Below are 17,428 nucleotides of genomic sequence, written 5' to 3' on the forward strand. Positions count from 1 at the left end.
TCTTTCCTTTTTCTTTCTTTCTTTTTCTTTTCTTCCTTCCTTCCTTCCTTTCTTTCTTCTTTCTTTCCTTTTCTTTTCTTTCTTTCCCTCCCTCCCTCCCTTCCTTCCTTTTCTTTCCTTCCTTCCTTCCTTGATGCTTCTATTCTACCATGAATAGACACTAATAAACTTTTTAGTTTAGACTCTCGGGTTTTGAGTAATGATTTTCTGTGGGATTCTCTTGTGGGTTAAGTGCATGAGTTTTTGTGACCTCTATTTTGACTGTTCAACTTATTTCTTAAGTCTCAGTGGTATTCTTGGTAACTGAGGTTTCTGAATATATGGACTCTGAAAAAGTTATTGCAAAGGATGGCTCTAACTCCCAGGATTAACAGGCTGGATCAGTCAATACTATGTTCTGCAATTTATTTTAATTAATTATTTTTTAAGGTTTTATTTAAGTAATCTCTACACCCCATGTGGGGCTCAAACTCATGACCCTGAGATCAAGACTTGCATGCTCTTCTGACTGAGCCAGCCAGGCGCCCCTACCCTCTGCAATTTAAATGAACAAAAATCAATTATCAACAACATCAAAATATAGCAACCCTGGCCTACCATTTCTGCCAGGCAATGGAATGTCCAGAGGGAGTGGTGGCAATGCTCTCCAGCTCCTTGTATCCCACTCTAGCGTTAAACTGGCTTCAGTCCTATCTAGTGCCTTTCAAACCAAAAAGGTCCTCTATTTGCAGACACAATGATTCAAGTCACCAGAAAGCCTGTGCTAGGACAAAGAGCGGTTCTTCACACTGAAGGAAACATTCCACGAGTCCAATAGGTACCATTTACTGAAATTTAGTTAGTCCTAGGCAGTGTTAAGGGCTTACATTTATTATTTCATTTTACCTTCACAACCATTCTATAAGGAAGGGATGATTTTTCCCACTGTACTGATGAATAGGGTCCAAAATCTTGCCCTGGTTACACAATCATTGAGTGGCAGAGGTAGGATTCAAACTTAGAGCTGGCTGGTCCTAAAGCCTGGAACTCTTATGCATTACACTATATCCCTCCCTTCAGCCGTAGTTTCCAATTCCATGTTTAGCAAGCAACCTCTTGGTTATGAATTTGGCATCTTAGAACGGGGAACTGCCCCTACCGGCATTTTGGTTCAGGACACCAAAAAAGAAATATCCCAAAATGCATGTACATCAAATGATATTTTCTGACAAGTTTGAGAAATACGAACCAGTGATCTGGCACCTGTACACTTTTGGGGGAAACTGATATACTCAAGATCCTAAAACTCACCTCAGACCTGTTAGAATGGCTATTATCAAACAGACAAGAAATAAGTGTTGAGAGTAACAGAGAAAAGGAAACCCTGTGTACTGTCAATGGAAATGTAAATTGGTGCAGCCGCTATAGAAAACAGTATGGAGGTTCCTCAAAAATTAAAAATAGAACTACCAAATGAGCCAGCAATTCCTCTTCTGGGTTTTTATCTAAAGAAAACAAAACCCTTAAATTAAAAAGCTATCTGCCCCCCTCCCACCCCCATTCACTGCAGCATTATTTACAATAGCCAAGACATGGAAACAACCCAAGTGTCTACTTTTTTTTTTTTTAAGTTTATTTACTTATTTAAGTAATCTCTACACCCAGTGTGGGGCTTGGACTCACGACCCCGAGATCAAGAGTCAAACACTCACTCTTCTGACTGAGCCAGCCAGGTGCCCCTACCTAAGTGTCTATTAATGGAGAAATAGATAAAGGCAATGTGGTATGGATACACAATGGGATATTATTCAACCATAAAAAGGAATGAAATCTTGCCACTGCAACAACATGCATGGACCTTGAGGGTATCATGCTAAGTGAAGTAAGTCAGACAGAGAAAGACAAATACCACATGATCTCACTTATATGTGAAATCTAAAAAACCAAAAGCCCCACCAAGCTCAGAGATACAGAGAACAGACTAATGGGTGCCAGAAGAGGGGGCAGGGGGTGGGAAAAATGGGTGAGGGGGGTCAAAATATACAAACTTCCGGGGTGCCTGGGTAGTGCAGTGGGTTGAGCGGCCAACTCTTGGTTTCGGCTCAGGTCGTGATCTCAGGGTTGTGAGATCAAGCCCTGCGTTGGGCTCTGCGCTCAGCACAGAGTCTGCTTGGGGTTCTCTCTCCCTCTCCCTCTCCCCCTCCCACTTGTACTCTCTCTCTCTCTCAAATAAATCTTTTTTTTTAAAAAAAGATCCAGTTATAGAATAAGCCACAGGGATGTAATGTATAGCATGGTGACTATAGTTAATAATACTATATTGCATATTTGAAAATTGCTAAGAGAATAAATCTTAAAAGTTCTCATGCCAAGAGGAAAAGAGTTTGTAATTATGTATGGTGATGGATATTAATTAGACTTTCTGTGGTGATCATTTCCCAATGTATACAAATATTGAATCATTATGTTATGTACCTGAAACCAATATATGTCAATTATACCTCAATAATTTTTTCAAAGGCCTAGAACTGCAAAACTAAGCATTAGACCCTATTTAAGTGAGACCTGCTGAAATGATGCCCACAGAATAGTCAAAACATCCTTGAAAAAAAAAAAAAAGACTGAAATGATTATTATGTATGTTAACTACACTGGATTAAAAAAAATAACATACATTATTATGTATGTAATAACATACATTATTATGTATGTTAACTACACTGGATTAAAAAAAAAAAATTCTTTGGAGCACCTGGCTGGCTCAGTCCATACAGCATGTGACTCTTGATCTCAGGGTTGTGAGTTCAAGCCCTACATTGGGGAGAGAGGTTACTTAAAAACCGAAAACAACAAAAACAATAAAAAAATTTTTTTAAATCCTTCAAAAAAAAAAAAAAAAAGGACTAATGCTTCCTGATTTCAAAACTTACTACAATGCTACAGCAATCCAGACACTGTGGAACTGACATAAGGATAGACATATAGATCAATGGAATAGAATTGAGAGTCCAGAAATAAACTTTTACATTTATGGTCAATTTATTTTCAACAAGAGTGCTAAGACATATATATCGAGAAAGACTACTGGATATACAAATGCTAGAGAATGAAGCTGGATCCCTACCTTATAACATACAGAAAAAATAAATCAAAAGGGATCATGGACCTAAATGTTAAGAGGTAAAACTATAAAACTCTAAGAAGAAAACATAGGAGTAAATCTTCAGGACCTTGGGTTAGGCAATGGCTTTGTATACAGTACATGGTACCACAGCATAAGAAACAAAAGGAAATATAAATTGGGCTTCATTAAAATTAAAGCAACCAAAGAAAAAATTGATATATTGAACATCAACATAGAAAAACTTCTGTGATTCAAAGGACACCATTAAGAAATGACACCCACGGAATGAGAAAATATTTGCAAATCATACATCTGATAAGGGTCCAGTATCCAGAATGTATGAAGACTTCTTACAACTCAACAATAAAAAGACAAATAACCCAATGTAAAAATAGGCAAAGTATTTTTAAACACTTTGAATACACATTTCTCCAGTGAAGATACACAAATAGCCAATATGCACGAGATGCACAACATCATTATTTATTAGAAAAATGCAACTCAAAACCACAATGAGATACTACTTCACATCCATTAGGACCGCTCTAATAAGAAAGGCAGACAATAACAAGTGTTGATCAGAATGTGGAAAAGTTGGAACCCTCATACATTGCTAGTAGAAATGTGAAATGGTGCAGCCATTTTGGAAAATAGTTCTTCGAAAAGTTACACAGTTTAATTAGACGACCCAGCAACCCCCCAAAATGAAAACACGTTCACACAAAAACTTGCACACAAATGTTCATGGCGGTGTTGTTCATCATAGCCCCCAAATGGAAAACAAACCAAATGTTCATTAACTGATGGATGAATATTCAAAAATTGTTTATCCACACACTGGAATATTATTCAGCCATAAAAAATGTTAGGTCCCGACACATTCTACAACATAGCTAGACCCCAAAAACATGCAGGGTGATCAAAGCCAAATACAAAAGACTACATGTTGTAGGATTCCATTTATGTAAAATGTCCAGAATAAGCAAGTCTACAGAGACAGAAAGTAGATTAGTGGTTGCTGAGGGCTGGGTTGGGGGGAAGAAGATGAAGAATGGAGGGTGATTGCTAATAGTACTTTTGGGGGGGTGATGAAAATATTTTAAAATTAGTTTGCGGTGATGGCTCCACATCAACACTAAAGTGTGAATTCTATGGTAAGAGAATACTATCTCAATAAAGCTGTTCAAAAAAGTGATGCCTAGCCAGCAACTTCCAACTTTGTTATAGTATTATATACATTAAACCCATATATATGGGCTGTGTGTGTATATATTCATTTACACACGCATATGAACACATGTAGAGACAAAAAGAACAGATATATTTTATTATTTTAAAAAAGATTTTATTTATTTATTTGACAGAGACAGAGAGCACAAGCAGGGCGAGCAGGAGTGGGAGAAGCAGGCTCCCCGCTGAGCAGGGAGCCCGATGCGGGGCTCGATCCCAGGACTCTGGGATCATGACCTGAGCCGAAGGCAGACGCTTAACCGACTGAGCCACCCAGGCGCCCCAGGAACAGATATATTTTAATTACTTAGTTAAGCAGCGAATAATTTTTTTAAGTCTGAAGACTGCTGATAGTGGCACTGTTATTTCTCATATTGTGCTTGCCAGTTTTGTGACTTTGGTATAATTTACATGCCTTTAAATACTTACACCATATATGTGTACAAGGCTGGGTGCAGTGTCAGTTATGGAAGGGATGACTATCCCCATATAAATAATACATTCTTAATAATAAATGTGTCATGTAATAAATATGAAAAAATGTGTGTATAAAATATCTTCTCGCTCATCTTTATTGACATTCACTTACAGGCTGAGGCACTAAAGAAAATGTTTTCTCACAGACCAATGGTAAGTACTTCTAAATGTTATGGTATGCTTTTTTAACCTTTCACACATTTTATGTTGATTTAAATTTAAATTTTTATTTAAATGTTTTATGCCCCTTTATAGAATATAACATAATTTCCATCTTTCTGCAATAACAATAGTAGCTTGAAGAGCTCAGACACTTTTCCAGTCCAGGAAAAGAATTTGAAAGGAACTTTAGTTGGTTCAGCAGGGAGCAAAAACTAACTTCATATTATCCTCTGGGAGTTGTGAAATCTTCTTAGCTCAGTGAAGAACAGAGGTTCTTTTTAGGACAGGAGTAAAGGACATCACTAGAAAGCTCTTTAACCTTCTTTTTCAGGCTCTTGTTCAAGCAAATAGAAAAGAAGGCTAGGTAAGCTTTCAGCTGTAGCTTAAAGCACCTCAAAGATCATTTGAAAGCGTGTTTAGCACTGTTTTCAGATCTGGAGGCTGCTGCTAATAACAATATCCAAAGGATATACTTTTCAGGCTCCCACTCTTAGGCCTATTTAATCAGGGACGGATCTTAGAGCCTCTAAGTTTGATCTAGTTTATCTCCTGCATTTAGCCAGGAATATACTTCAAAGCACGATCGTGCCTGATGGTTCAAATCTTCCATGGTTCTGCTTTTACAAACAGTTGCTTGTCCTAATCTTAAAAGGTCTTCAGGAAAAAAGAGGTTTTGCTGTTTTCCATGATTTCCATCCTTGCTCATCCTTGAGCATCTCCTTCCCTCTTTGTGAGTCTGCTTCTCTTTGGGTAAGGCAAGCGCTCCTGGAGAAGTTACTTCTAAATCAAGTTTGGAGGGATCAAAGGCGTGCAATGCAGCTGCTACTTGAAAAATGAGTTCATTCAACAAATATTCAAAGAGTATCCGTGAAGTGTCAGGTCCAAGTGCTGGGTGCTGGGAAGACAATGAACAAGACAGACGCAGTCCTCTGGCCTCATGGCCAATCATTTTGTGATGTAAATACCCACTAATTAATTATTTTTACTAACTTTGGTAATACTTAACCTTCATTTACAGGTACTGTAATTGTTGTGCTTAAGAAACCACGTGGATCTCTACCACATAACTGAAGAACTGATGGAAACCGGAGACATGAAGATGTCTAATCAACTGGCTTGTTTTATAGGCATTAGGGGCATCTTATTTCAAGAAGAAACCCATCCTGATGCAATTTAAATCCATCTTGTCTTGTTTAAGCTTCAAAAAAGAGAAAACTGTACCAGGTTTCCTCTGAATATTTCTTGACTTGTTTTTCTCCATCTGTATTCAGTCACCATCTTTCCATGATCCCACTGACTGTGTTTCATGCTACTTACGGCATGGGAAGAGCTTATAAAACTCATATTGTTAGAAATAAAAGAAATCCTTTAACAATTGCCATAGTCTTTTTTTTTTTTTTAATAATTGGGTAAGTTTTGGGGCACCTGGGTGGCTCAGATGGTTAAGCATCTGCCTTCGGCTCAGGTCATGATCTCTGGGTCCTGGGATCAAGCCCCACGTTGGGCTCCCTGCTTAGCTGGGAGCCTGCTTCTCCCTCTCCCTCTGTTTGCTGCTCCCCCTGCTTGTGTGTTCTCTCTCTCTCTCAGATGAATAAATAAACTCTTTTAAAAAAAATAATTGGGTAAGTTTTTCCTTGCCTCATAAGAATTTAAGAAGGGCTATCTTTCCCATTAAGATAGCCTTTTAAAGCACTCCTATTTTATCAAAGCATCATTATGATCTCTTATGCAAAAGCATTTGGAAATTATTGAAATTCTTGGACGTTTTGGTTGAGGATATATATTAATCATAGTTGTTTTCTTTGCATTGAACCCCATGGTTTGTTTTACAGAGGATGAGTAACAACATGTCAACCAGGAAAATTAATTCCAGGTTATATGATTGAAAAGATAATTTAAATTAAATAGCAGAGAGACCTCAGAAAGTTTTGCTAAAAATAAGTGTTGGGGTTCCTGGCTGGCTCATTCGGTGAAACATGTGACTCTTGATCTTGGGGTCGTGAGTTTGAGCCCCACGATGGGTGTAGAGATTACTAAAATAAATAAATAAATAAATAAATAAGCTTTAAAAATAAATCGGTGTAGCTCTTTTCTCTGGTTGCCATTAGGTGTTAAGAAGTTAGTGAGCTTGCACAATTTAGGTAGAAGTCTTGTGTGAAAATGAGGAAGGGAGCTGGGTCTGTGTTTCTTAAAACAAGAAAGTCATAGAAATATCTAGGTCTCCTATAGGCACATAGTTGATTTCTCCAGCCTTACATATATCTGACAAACATTCTGCCTTCCAGAAAGTTTGGTTGGGTAGAGACCCCAAAAATACTGTCAGAGAACCGAATGCATTCTGAAATGAGGCAAGTTCTGCACACTGACAGGCTGCCTTCAGTTGATGGTTAGCAACAAGATAAAGACTAAAGAATTAGGCCAAATCCTCTGGATATCAAATGTATAATTGAATTTTTCCCTTTTCATAGCTTATCTCAGTGTCATGTAGGACTGCCGAATTTTTTCTCATAGTCAGCAATTTTTGGCTAATACCGCGGAGCCCTCTTTGTCCAGTGCAGGGTACCCTGGCTCCCGAAGGATACTTCTCTTTGTGTTTCCTTGGCAGAGTGTGTCCTATTTGGCAAGAACATACTGGGTGATCTGTGTGAACCCTACAAAATGTCAGGCTGGCTCACTATCTGCCACTCGTCTTTCTAGATAAACGAAAGTGCCTGCAGTCTTTTCTGTTCCTCAGACACACCACCCTCCTCGTCTCAGGACCTTTTTACCTTCTATTTCCTCTGCCTGATCACTGGCTCCCCTGAGGTCTTGCAAAAATGGCTTCTCAGAGAGGCCTTCCTTGACCCCCTAGTCACAGTCGGCTTCCTTCTTAATACTTACCGCAGTCCTGTTGGTGTGTTTATTGTCTCCGCCCACTAGAAAGCAAGCATCTGTTGGTAGAGACAGGCTGTCTTGTTCCTGGAAGTATTCTCAGCACCTAGAACACAGGTGCTCAGTAAATGTGTATTTTATCCTGAATGAACTGTTCACCCAACATACCTGTAATGTGCTGGCAGAATAAATTGCTGTCACTGGGGATTATCCCATCTGGGTTTGAACAAGACACTGGAAGCCTCTATCAGAGATTCTCAAACCTTACTGCATATTAGAATCACCTGGGAGGAGCACCTGGGTGGCTCAGTCAGTGAAGCATCTGCTTTCAGCTCAGGTCATGATCTCAGGGCCCTGGGATTGAGTCCTCAGGGATTCTGCTTCTCCCTCTCCCTCTGCTCCTCCTCCCTGCTTGTGGCTCTCTCTCTCTCTCTCTCTCAGATAAATAAATACAATCTTAAAAAAAAAAAAAAAAGAATCACCTGGGAAACTTAAAAATTACCTTTGCTTAGATCTTGCCCTGACCGACGGGTGATGAGTCTCAGGTATTAGTATGTTTGAAAAGCTCTTTGTATAATTGCTTGTGTAGCCAAGGTAGCAAAGTACTGCTCTAAGTGACATGGAACTGAATGATTACCTGACTACCAAGTTCTTATCCTCTAGGTGAGTCCTTCTTGTGTCACCTCTGTCTAGGGCAACCCAAAGTGTTCTTCAGACTACTCTTGTGGCTTCTAAATACCTGCCTCATTATCACAGAGGGGCAGAATTAGGCACACCCATTTGAAAAATGAACCTGTAAGGAAAGAGAAGAGGCATCCAAGTAACCAAGGTGCATCTGTTAGCATCTGCTCTGAGAACCTCAAAGCAAAGGGAGCAAGTTCCAGCACACTTCTTTCTTCCTTCATAAAAGAAAGCCATACACAGGGGGCACCTGGGTGGCTCAGTCGTTAAGCGTCTGCCTTCGGCTCAGGTCATGATCCCAGAGTCCTAGGATCGAGCCCCGCATCGGTCTCCCTGCTCAGCGGGAAGCCTGCTTCCCCCTCTCCCCCTGCTTGTGTTCCCTTTCTCGCTGTGTCTCTGTCAAATAAATAAATAAAATCTTAAGAAAGAAAGAAAGCCATACACAACCCCCTTCACTTAGCTGTAGAAGTCAGAGGCAATCAATCAATCAATCGAGTATTTGGGCTGCAAAGCAAACAAAAAACAATGCTCCCAGAAGAGGGAAGTATCCAAATTCCATTCTCTTCTCTGGAGGAGACAGGTAGTAGTGGGCTCAGAAACACTTGCCCATATTTTTCCTAATGGCGAACTCTAAACTTTAAGACCTTACTTATAATTGGGACCTCTACTTTTTTTTTTTTTAACGGAAAAACAATGGTTGTTGATGTTTTTCTCAAACCATGCAATTAATAGGCTTTTTTCCTTTATTTTTCAAAATCACCATCAGAGATGTTACCATAAACTAGGTCGATGCTGAAAGTCAATTGGTTTCCCCTCCAGTTAGAAAAGCCAAATGACTATAATAAAACGGAGAGGACAGACGAATAGAAGTGGAAATATCTGAGTTACAGTCCAGGCTCTTCCACTGGCCAAGGGAATGAATGGTCAGTGATTTTTCCTGCCTATGAAATGAGAATCGAGACTAGTAACACCTCTGCTGTCTGTTTCCATTGTTGTTTTTTCATAAGCATTCCCTGAAAATGTTACAGTATGCAAACGAAAAGTACTGGTCTTCTGTCTTGTAGGTAAGCTTTTAAGAAAAAAAAATTCCAGTGGTTACAGTAATTAGAAACACTGATCTAGGTTATACTATGTGCCCAACAAAGTGCCTAACAAAAACAGAACAAAACAAAAAACCTGTCCACAATCAATGCTTGCCTTGTGCTACACTCTTGGCATATATCTGCTACTTGGGAAACTGAATCCATTAGACCAGAATGGTAGGTAGATCAACAAACACGGAAAGCAATCTCCTTTGTGGCAGGGGAAACTCGGCTCAGCCAAGTGCAGAAATAACACTGAAAAATCCACTTACTCATCCCCACCAGTCTATTTCCATCCCCAGATCTAAAGTTCTTTCATTTCCCAAGGATGATGTCCAGACTGTGGAAGGGACTATTTAAATTCAGACACCCTCCTATCAGTAAAGATCAGGGCAACAAACTTGAATAGCTCTGAGTTCAACAAGCTTCCACTCAAGGTTTTCAGTAGATGAGAGGCTCTGGGAAGTTGAAAATTGACAGCAGTTTTGCTGTTGATCCTAGGACAGCTTAAAACACCCAGAAGTCCTGCCTCCTACCTTCTCAAGGCTAGAAACAACCTTAAGAGAGATTATCTGGTTGAGAATTTGCTGGGACAGGTATGGGTTAAAAACTTGTGTGATCCAGGTAAGTCTTTAACCCCACCTCGTCTTAGTTTCCTTATTTGTCAGTAAAACAGACATAAAAACAGCTCCTTTGCAGCATTAATAATCTGAAGCTTAGTGGTGATATCCATAAAGTCAGCACCTATTAGGTTATCAATAAATTATAGCTAGTTTTTAAAAGTCAGTTGAGTGATTTTCAAACTTGTGAAACGTTGATATATTTATCAAATCATGTGAACCAGGCAGTTTGTCAGTAGCAAATGGGACTATATTGTATATGATCAAGATAATATCAAAAAAGAACACATCTGTTCACCAAAACAAAGAAAGAAAATCCCCCCAAACGAGCTATTGAGCTGGATAATGTGTCAGAATCTCCCCTCTAATATTTGTTGGCTACTTGTTGATTTGATTTATGCCTGAGGTTGGAGCCAACAGCAGCAACTATAACCAGACAAGCAGGGGTAGGCAAATGGAGGAAAGACCTATCGTTCAGATGAGCTGCAGGCCTCAGAGTTCGCAAACCTCTACGAATAACGCTTTATACTAGAGCTGATAAACTAATTCAGTGATTTTGAAACTTTTTTGAAAGCAGGAAAACTCTTTCTTCAAGAAGTTTAATTTTTTTTTAAATTTTTGGCAGAATCTCAAGATGTAAAACACAGAAAAAGCAGAAGCCCCAAAGAGAAAACAGAACAAAGGCTGAGCTGTCTTTCTGCAAGCCCTGAGATCCTTCCACACTTCCCCACCCCTCACAGGCATCTCTGAAGTCTTCGTAGGCTTGGAGGGACACATTTTGAAAACCCTTAAATCCAGCCCCTCATTCTGCAGATAAAGAAGTCAAGCCCTGAGAGGCTGAGGCCTACCCAAGGTTGCAGTGAGTCTGTGAGAGAACCAACAGTAGGACCGAGGCCTGTGGCTTCTCAGCTCAGCATTTTCTCCCTCCACCAGGACCACTCAGATGTGATTAGTTTTTCCAAAATAACCCATTGGTTAAATAGATGAGGGGGAACCTTGAGATAAAGGGGTCAACTTGGCAGAGGTCAACTCCCTAAAAAATTTACCTTCTCAAACTGTCAGGTTGAGGAGTTGTCCCTCCTTTGCCCACCTTTCCTATCATGTTCCACTATGTACCAAAATCATCTGTTTATAGTAGAGATCAATAAATTGGCCTGCACAGTGTATCCCACTACCTTGAATTAGTTGCCAACCTTTAAAAATCAGAAGGTCTTGCCTAAAAATTTGGATTTCCACCTTCTATTGAGACTGAGAAATTCTAGTAACACTGAGCTCCCAAACTCAGTTGGTCACAGCCCCAGGAGCTGAGTACAGGCATGCGCTCTCCCATTTGTCATACTCCCCACTGGTCCCCACCTGCTTGCGGCCACTGCTGTCTGTTCCCTACAGGTATTGGAGTTTGTGACCCACGGTCTAAAGCTTATGCCTAAAGAAGCATTTTTGAGAACTGAACTTACAGGAACAATGGTAAACCTAGGATACAGCTATGGGGGACAATCTAATTTCAAAAAATGAGGTGGATGTCATCATAAATGATGCTGCTTTCCTGAACCGATTAGAGAGGAAACTTGCACAGTTTCCTGACTCATTTATTTTCTGAGGGCTGTTAAATTAACCATAGACTAATAGAGTTACCAGTCCCAGAACCACTTTCCCGTGTGTCCCTAGTTACATCACTATCTACAGCACAACTCCAAATGCCCCAAGCCCCTCAGGGGCTGCGTTATTAAACCCCACATCCGTCTGTTCCTGCATCCCAGGGCACCTCACTCAGCACTATGGTGAGAAGGACCTGGCTGAGGGTCCCAGGACCATTCCCGGGACTGGGGGCCGTGTGGCCCTGGTAGGAGACAGGAGAGGGGCTCAGTCCTGCTCTCCAGCAGTGGCAATCCAGGCTCGCCCAGCAAGTTCCTACTTCCTCCCCGCACTTCCCCAAATCTGTTACCTCCACACACACCTCCTCTGGACCAATCTACCTTGCTCTCCTCCCTCCTTAGTATTTACAAAGGTATCAGATAAACAAATTCACCCAAAGCTTTCCAAAGTTGATAACTGTATATTTTTACTTTAGCCTTTTAAACTAAAAGTGCGTGTGACCAATAACAGAATTCTAGGGATCGTGATTAGTAGGTGAAAAGAACATTTGGAGATTCAAAAGGCCTTCCCCTCAAATTAGTGCCATAGGGTTTATTTACTTGACCCCAAGAGCCACCTTTGTATCATTCCCCTCCTCCAGGACTTTGTTCAAACAGTACTTTCTCGGTGAGGCTTTCCGTAACCACCTTAAATTAAAATTGTGACCCTCCTCCCTCCACCCACACTCCCTGCTTCATTCTTCTCCATATCACTTAGCATAAGATGATACACTTACTATCTATGTTTTACTTACTTTTTCCTCTTCCTTCACTAGAACATAATCTCCATGGGGTAAGGATTTCTGTCTGTCCCTTACATCTTCAGTGCCATGGCAGTGCCTGGTCCATAGTAGATGCTCACTAAAGGTTTGTTAAATAAATGAACTTGTCAGGCCCAAGCCCCAGGGTGACAATTACTTCAACAGTCAACAGATACAAAGTAGGGGCGCCTGGGTGGCTCAGTCGGTTAAGCGTCTGCCTTCGGTTCAGGTCATGATCCCAGGGTCCTGGGATCGAGCCCCACATCGGGCTCCCTGCTCAGTGGGGAGCCTGCTTCTCCCTCTGCCGCTCCCCCCTGCTTATGCCCATGCATGCTTGCTCTCTCTGATAAATAAAATCTTTAATAAACACACACACACACAAAGTGACACTTCTTGATGACAAGAGTGGCTTAATGTTTAAAAGCTGGAAGGGATCTCAAAAGTTTTGATGCTGTCTTTCCTTTATGTACACATATTTTGGAATGAACATATACACTTCCTTTCTTAAATATTTTCAGAGATGAGGGGCGCCTGGGTGGCTCAGTCGTTAAGCGTCTGCCTTCAGCTCAGGTCATGATCCCAGGGTCCTGGGATCGAGCCCCGCATCGGGCTCCCTGCTCCGTGGGAAGCCTGCTTCTCCCTCTCCCGCTCCCCCTGCTTGTGTTCCCTCTCTCGCTGTGTCTCTCTCTCTGTCAAATAAATAAAATCTTTAAAAAATATATTTTCAGAGATGAAATATATTCTTAAAAAATCTAGAATAGATGTAGGGTAGCCCATCTGGGAAGCAGGACACTGAATGAGATGATTCTTTTTTCAAAATGCTACAGTATAACCACACCATAGGTAAGGTGTGGGGTGTGGGGTATGGTGGTGGTGTGTGCGCGTGTGTGCATGTGTGCGTGTGTGCATCCGTGCGTGTGTGTGCGTGTGCGCGTGTGTAGTGTAGCAGTTATAGCTTTAACTAGATTATGAACCTTTGTTCTTTTCTTCTGAGCTAACCGTGATGGAGTTTAGTTCTTTATCCAAAATGTGCCCTAGTAAATACACGTAATAAGACCTAATTTGAAAACGAAGCAGAGGATGCTCCTGGCTACTTAACTCTGCAGCACTGCCTTCCAGCTGTGCTTTGGGAAAGAGCTGTTTATTATGGGCTTTTTTGTTGGTATTTATATCTTTTTACTCTGCTTCTTTAAATTCCTCAACCAGGGGGCTCCTGGGTGGCTCAGTCAGTTAGGCGACTGCCTTCAGCTCAGGTCATGATCCCGGAGTCCTGGGATTGCATCCCGCATCAGGCTCCCTGCTCGGCGGGGAGTCTGCTTCTCCCTCTGACCCTCCCCCCTCTCATGTGCTCTCTCTCTCTCTCTCTCTCTCTCTCTCTCTCAAATAAATAAATAAATAAATAAATAAATAAATAAATAAATAAATTCCTCAACCAGCACGCTTGGGAAACTTTGATTTATTTCCCAAATACAAACATTATGAAACCTGAACTTTTGGTTCAAGGGTTCTAACCTGGCACCAAGGTCAGCAGGCAGATTGACTGATGGATCCCAGACCAGCTTAGATTCAGGCTGGCAAAGTGTCTGCGCTCTGGGTACTGAACTAACAGGCCCATGTGCTGAGCAGAAGGGGGCTCAGAGCAGTGAGAAACAGACCACTTCAGCAGTCAAAGCTTAGATTTTGGAAAAATTCTCTTGGCAGAACCCTGGAAGGAGGGGCAGCCCCTTGAAGACTCACACCTAACAAGGAAGGTATTTCCTCTGTGTGGGCAAGAGTGGATGTACAATGAAGTGGAGGGAAGCTTTAGTGAGAAGGGAGGAACAGGGAGTAAGTTAAGAGTCAACAGATCTGTGGGTGCCTGGGTGGCTCAGTCTGTTGAGCCTGCCTTCAGCTCTGGTCATGATCCCAGGGTCCTGGGATCGAGCCCGTGTCAGGCTCCCTGCTCAGTGGGGAGCCTGCTTCTCCCTCTCCCTCTGCCACTCCCTCTGCTTGTGCTCTCTTGCTCTAATAAATAAATAAAATTTTTAAAAAAAAAGTCAACAGATTTGTGTTTCTTTCCTGACTCTACCTCAACACTTCACATATGACCTCTTTTTTAAGATTTTATTTATTAGAGAGACAAAGAAAGAGAGAGAGAGAGAGAGAGCACAGAGGAGAGGGAGAGGGAGAAGCAGGCTCCCCACCGAGCAGGGAGCCCGACATGGAACTCGATCCCAGGACCCTGAGATCATGGCCCGAGCCGAAGGCAGACACTTAACTGACTGAGCCATTCAGGTGCCCCATCATATGACCTTAATTTTTGAAGTCTGAGTAGCTTCCTTTATAAAACGGAATCATGATCACTGCCTCACCTACTTTCCTGGGTAGTGGTGAGGACCAAAACACAAAAGTGGATACAAAGTATTTTTAAAACCACAAGGCACTAGAGAGGGGTGTTAGGTTACTAAATATGAGACAAAATATCTTTTGCTGATCATGATGAAGTTGTCAGAGGGGGCAAACGTGATCTTGAGGACCAGACGTATCAGAATGTTCTAGTCCTAACCCTTCATCTGCTGTGTGACATAGGGCAAGCCCCGGGGCCTCTCTGAGCCTTAGCTTTTACATTGCAAGATAGGGTGAATGCTGCCTACTTAATGGGGAGGCTCTGAGAATTAAGTGGAGCAACCTGTCTGAAATACTGAGCACATAGAAACCTCACAAGCGTGAGCTCCCTTCCCACGTACCCTGGGTAATGAATCATGGTCTCAATCAAAGGACTCTCCATTCGCTGATTTACTTCATTCATCCAACTCTCTGTCAATCTGCTCAATTTTTCTGGAAGTCTAAAACTGTTCTAAAAAGTAAAGTCTATTGATTTTGTTATTTATCGAGCATAGAGGGCATAGTGATTGGGGAAGGGAGACTCTGGGGCCAGGCTGCTTGATTCTGAATCACAGCTCTGCCACTTTCTAGCTGGATGACCTGGGGAAAGGCTTGTCACAGCTCTGTACTTCAGTTTTCCCACCTAGAAGCCCGACGTAAATTTAATGTAATTTAATTTAATATTAATTTTACATTTACATTGTATTTACATACAATTTAAAATTAATATTACATATTACATTAATTTTTATTAAATTAATGTAAATTTAATATAAAACCATAATTATTAGACATATATTCCACTGTACGATGGAATACAGTGGTGGACAAGGCAGTGCTTCAGTGAGGTACTCTGCAATCACCTACCCCATTATCTCCAATGGTAGGTCCGAAGAGGTTAAGTTAACTCCAAGGCCACTACCACTGGTTAGTGAAGAAGAGTTGGGGAAGACTAGTCAGGACTAGTGAGAATTCCAGACTGCAAGCCATTTCTCCACCACCCCATGCTGTGCAACCAGATTCAAGCCTGGAAACGGAAGAGTCCTGGATGTACCAGAGGAGATTCTGGAAGCTAGAATTGGTCCCATGATTCTGCACATTCCTGACCTCCATCCTCTTTCTACATCCCATTCCTTACGGTGCTGTTCTTGCCCGGCTACATACGGATCTTCTTGCACAACTGCAGAGTTGGGGTTCACAGTGGCGATGACCTGAAGACGCCACATCCCCTACACCACTTGCATTTCTTTTGTGCTTATGAATCCTAAGCACGAACAAGGACTGGGTCTCTCGGAGACCTACTGTAAAGGGGCAGATCCGGGTTTGGGGGGGTGGTGGTGGGCTGAAGAGTATACAATATTGGGGGCTCTCTTTAGGAAAGGAATACATGAATTCAAAATGAGGGACCAGGCCTCGGAAGGGACACATGTAAGTGAAGCGTCCCGAAGTTCAAGCATAATTAGCTTCCTGGTAAATCCAACTCTGCTCCTACAGTCACTGAACTTCCTTCCTCCCTTCCACCCGTCCTTCCCTCCTTCATCCCCTCATCCCTTCCATCCAGCTCACTAGCCCCTACTCTGACATCTAGCCCCCACTGTGCACCCGGCAGTAACTTCGTAAGTTGACATTCTGATTTAAAAACAGGACTTTGCTCCACTCTGTGGGTTTTTGTCCAAGTCATGATACATGCATGGCTTTTCTTGATCTAAAAGAAAAAAAACGATGTACAACTGATCTGTGGGTGATGGGCAAACACACTGCATGGGGCTGTTAGACTTGGTAGACCCTACTGGAGCCAGGGGCTATGGTTTTCTATTTACATTTGTAAACAGAAGCAGCCTCTTCTATGTTTGGGACGTCCAACAAATAAAATCATCCTCTCAGATGGGGAGTGGGGAGGGGCTTAACAATCTAGAGACAAGAATATCACATAGCTATGCATAATTCTATGTAATTGATATAATATTTTTACACACATCACCTGATCTTAGGCTCACACTATCTGATCTAATGCAGTTTTATTTATACATCCACGAAGACAGATTGGGGACTGAGGCCTAGAGTGGCTTGCTGAGGTCACAGAGCTACTTACTGGGAAAGTCAGACTTTAAAGAATGACTCCAAGTTCAGCGCCCTTTCTAATTCGACAGGAACTGCGATCTTCAGTTAATACGGCTTTGTACAGGCTTGATGCCCAAGGATGAGGCTTAATGTTTGATTCTGAACACTTCCCTTTTAATGCCTTTCCTACAGCTCCCCCCGCCCCGGTACCCCCCACATCCAGAGGACACAAAGACTGCCCAGGCAACCACGGCACAAAGAACCCATAGACAAAGTCAGTAGAGGCCATTTTGTGGATAATTTGGGGACAAGAACGTGTTCCCTGTTGGGGGGGGGGGACGTTTTCTCGGTGGGGATGATCTGGATGAGTCATCAAGGTTAA

General features: G+C 41.8%; 1 protein-coding gene and 1 long non-coding RNA gene across 3 annotated transcripts in view; one reads left to right on the forward strand and one right to left on the reverse strand.

Annotated features, from left to right (window-relative positions):
• Positions 1–6,349, forward strand: part of LOC112809030 (uncharacterized) — a 17,476-nt gene extending 11,127 nt beyond the window's left edge. The window contains exons 3-4 of the long non-coding RNA XR_003204497.2: positions 4,925–4,963; positions 5,991–6,349. This is a non-coding gene — a long non-coding RNA (uncharacterized lncRNA). The remainder of the gene's footprint in view (positions 1–4,924; positions 4,964–5,990) is intronic.
• CHD9 (chromodomain helicase DNA binding protein 9) overlaps positions 1–17,428 on the reverse strand; it is a 230,132-nt gene that overhangs the window by 181,523 nt on the left and 31,181 nt on the right. Inside the window, exon 2 of one of the 2 annotated variants that reach the window (XM_073884387.1) lies at positions 7,853–7,949. The exons of the other annotated variant lie outside the window; for it this stretch is intronic. The gene's annotated coding sequence lies outside the window, so the exon portion shown is untranslated. The remainder of the gene's footprint in view (positions 1–7,852; positions 7,950–17,428) is intronic. 2 annotated transcript variants of the gene reach the window in all.

This window comes from Callorhinus ursinus, unplaced genomic scaffold (assembly GCF_003265705.2).
Source record: "Callorhinus ursinus isolate GAN/ISIS: 27379988/994484 unplaced genomic scaffold, GSC_fseal_2.0 scaffold56, whole genome shotgun sequence".
In the NCBI taxonomy this organism is placed as follows: Eukaryota; Metazoa; Chordata; class Mammalia; order Carnivora; family Otariidae; genus Callorhinus; species Callorhinus ursinus.